The 4,005-nt window shown below is 40.6% G+C and overlaps 1 pseudogene; it reads right to left on the bottom strand.

Annotated features, from left to right (window-relative positions):
- LOC143039333 (uncharacterized) overlaps window positions 1-2,615 on the bottom strand; it is an 8,125-nt pseudogene extending 5,510 nt beyond the window's left edge.
- Between the last annotated feature and the right edge of the window lie 1,390 nt (window positions 2,616-4,005).

Genomic DNA, 4,005 nt, shown 5'->3' on the forward strand with positions numbered 1-4,005 from the left:
TAGATTGGCCCTCGCGCGGCAACCTAAGCGCCGCGGTCTGATGGGCGTCATTTCTCTTGGTAAAACTTCGTTATACGCAGCACACATTCATCCAGGGATTTTCTTGTTACGTTTCTGGGTTCTCTCTCTCTCTCTCTCTCTCTCTCTCTCTCTCTCTCTCTCTCTCTCTCTCTCTCTCTCTCTCTCTCACACACACACACTAATTTTCTCTCTAGTTTTTTTCTCTCTCTCTCTCCCTAATTATCTTTAACTCTCTCTTTAACTCTCTAAGTCTCTCTCTAATTATCTCTAACTCTCTAAGTCTCTCTCTAATTCTCTATTTTACTCTCTGTGTGACTCTCTCTAATTCTAACTCTCTCTAATTCTCTTTCGCCCTCTCTCTCTATGTATCTATTTCTCTCTCCCTCTCTCTCTCTATGTATCTAACTCTCTCTTTCTTTCTCTCTCTCTCTCTTTGTCTATCTCCCCTCTCCAAACACACGCTAAGTGTGAATGACGAAAAGATAGGGATTAAATTTCCTTCGGTTTAGATAGATGTTAGATTACTCTCGAATAAGACAGAGCTTAAACTTCTCTTTGGTTAGACAGATATTAGATTCCCCCCTGATTAATGATATGTATTTTTCTCGTGACAGATAAAAGTGGAATAAGAGAAATAAAGAAAGTGATTTGAATGCCATTTCGGGAATTGGTTCTCGGTTCGTGGTGGGCTGAAGAGCTCATCATGCAGCTGATAGAGTGTCGCCAATGAAATCAATTGCTTCCTCAAGGTCATTTGTTCTACTGTCGTCAGACCGACCGAGTGACCCCCCCCCCATCTCCTGTCCTGTTTCTGGACCCGTGATTGGTCGTTATTATTTTCGAAAAAGACGATGATGAAATGCTGTGGATATTGCTCCAGAGCAGCGTTTCTCAACCAGGGTTCCCCGTGTATCGGGGTGGCTAATGAGTGCGCAAAATTAAGAGTTAAGTGTTTTATTTAGATACACACAAACTGACACAATCACAATTGCGTGCGCCTGCTTACAAGGCTGCTCAGATACTGACGCCACGCTCTCCAATTCGCGCCAAAACAAAGGCGCGCATCGCATCTGCGATATACAACACAACCAAATCTTATAATATAAATACATAATAACATAATATAAATAATACAATAAATAACAAAACAACAAAATACAATTCTACACCACACCAACACACCCGGAACCCTAAGGTTCCGCAAAAGGTCCCTAAGGTTCTGTAAAAGGTCCCTAAGGGTTCCCCGAGAACAAGTGTGTCCATGTAACTATAGATTAACCGAGCAAGAGGGTCTGCCCCACACCTACCAAAACTCTAACTTCCTTCCATTTCATTCTTTCCTTCCACTGAACCCTCAAATCCCCTCCTCCCTCCCTCTCCCCCATGTTATCTATCCTGCCTTCTAACTAACTAATAATAAGTCCCAAACAGTATCGAAGTTTGAGTTACTCCTTCCTACAACTGGGACGATTACCATCTTCTACCATGATGAGGTAACCAACCTCATCACCTTTAGACATAAGAACATAAGTATGGAGGAGACTACAAGAGACCATAGGGTATACACTAAACAGTTCCATGTCCCTTACCACATGTCATTCCTATTCATAAAGTTATCTAATCTTCTCTTAAAATGAAAAATTGTGTCGGTGTTTACCAAGTGGTTATTAAGTTTATTCCATTCGTTAACCACTCTGATAATAAACCAGTTTTTGTCTATTTCCTTCTTAAACCTAAATTTGTAAATTTTAGATCCATTACTACGAGTCCTGCCTGCTGTCTTAATATGATGACCTTGCCTGCATCACCCTTGTTAAAGCCCTTGAGGCATTTGAATACCTCTATTAGATTACCCCGCACTCTTCGCCATTCCAGAATTTAAGTTAAGGTGCCTAAACCTGTGTTTATATGGTAAATTTCTAACCTCTCGTATGATTTTGGTCATTCTCCTTTGTACTGATTCTAGTGAATTAATATCCACTCTATAGGACGGAGACGAATACTGTACCGCATAGCCAAAGATGGGTCTACTTATTGCTAGAGTTTAATGATTACCGCTGCACTTTTGTTTATAACTGTCCTAATGCTCTGTTAGTCCCATTCGTAGTACCAATACACTATTTCATGGATTTAAGGTACGGACTCACTAACACTCCTAAGCCCTTTTCACATTCTGTTTTCTTTAATATGGCGTTATCTAAGCTATACTTGTTAGCTGGGTTGTGTAATCCTACGTTTAACACACTGCACTTTGAGATATTGAAGTTCATTTGCCATTTCTCTGATCATACAAACAATTTATTAAAATACTCCTACAGTGCAGTATCCCAAAATCTTCCCCCGACCTAATATGGTATCCTATTTTAGTGTCGTCCACAAAACTTACTAACATGAATATTAATCTTAATGTCCTGGTCGTTTATGTGCATAATGAGCAATAAGGAACCCAAAAGCAAGCCCTGATGAACTTTTTTATTCTTTGATAAAGTCGAGGTTTATAACATCATAACTATCTTTGTTATTTGTCGCCTTGTAGAGATTAGTGTAAAAGGATAAATGATTGGTTACACACGACCTACTCTTGGTGAGCCCATGCTGTAAGTCACGAATCAGATGATGCCTCGATGCCTCGCTAAATGTTACCTGATATTTGCTATTAGGGATTCCAATATTTTACCTATTAATGACGTCAAACTGATTGGTCTGTAGTTGTGTATAGAAGATTTATCACCTTCTTTAGATACAGGAATAACGTTTGCCTGCCACGAAAAGATAGGCACGAGTTCAGTGTCAGTCGACTTAATAAATACTTTCGTTAATTGCTCACATATTTCAAATTTGCACTCTTTTAGTACTTTCAGATTTTTTTCTTCTTCTTCTGGACCCGGAGATTTTGTATCTCTAAGTCTATTTGTCTGTTTAACTATATCTTCCTTGCTAACACTGATGGTAGTTAGTCTATTTCTCTCTTCCCCATTGAAGATCGGGTTGCAATCAGATACCATATCTAACCTCCGGATACGGAGAGTTACTCACCGGACAATTGGTCACAAGACAATTGCTCACCGAACAAATGGCAAATAGGACACTTATCCGGTGAGCAACTGTCCGGTGAGCAATTGTCCGGTGAGCAATTGTCCGGTGAGCAATTGTCCGGTGAGCAACTCTCCGGTGAGCAACTGTCCTACACTCTCTAACCTCTCTTGTGTAAATATTGAGAGAAAATATTTACTAAACACCTCGCTCATGTTTTCCTCTGTATTTATCAAGACATCCTCGTTGAATTTAAATGAAACTATCTTTTCTTTGTGTTTAGTTCTGTAGAGATGAAAGAAACTCTTGGGGTTAGATCCCGCTTGTTTAGCAACCTTAATTTCGTTGTATTGCTTCGGTTCTGCACGTGTTTTTTTAAACCAAAACCACTTCATTGTACCTAATGCTAAAGTGTTTTCTCCCCTTTTCATTCTAACGTAAACCCCTATTTTTATTCCGGTCTCATTTTTCAGCCTATTAAAAGAGAGGAGATGGAATAGGGCAGGTAAATTAGCGTGAACGCCTGATGCGCGATGGAGCAAGTGTGTTACTGAATGGACGCCGCGAGATGGGAAACGTGGAAGAGGGAGACCAGACAGAAGGTGGAGAGACGAGATCGAGAAGTTTGTAGGAGTGACGTGGAAGAGGTTGACGCGGTCGTTTGAATCCTGGAATGCTATGAAGGAGGCAGTGGACTCAGGATGGCTGATTTGATTGTTATCCATTTAGGTGTATCAGTTTCTGATCTAACGTCCCTGTCGGGTACAGTTTTTCGTTAGATAATCAGACTCCTAGGTTACTGTACCATTCTTCTTGATCCTTGACCTCGTTTGTGACCTCAGGCTGTCCCCTTTAGTGACGTCACATGGGAGTTCCCTACTTCCCACATGTCATGACCTAGGTCAGGTCTATTAATACCCGGAGTGGTATTAAGTTTACTCAGGTATCATT

This window comes from Oratosquilla oratoria, chromosome 26 (genome assembly GCF_046742065.1).
Source record: "Oratosquilla oratoria isolate Oo_2021 chromosome 26, ASM4674206v1, whole genome shotgun sequence".
NCBI lineage: Eukaryota > Metazoa > Arthropoda > Malacostraca > Stomatopoda > Squillidae > Oratosquilla > Oratosquilla oratoria.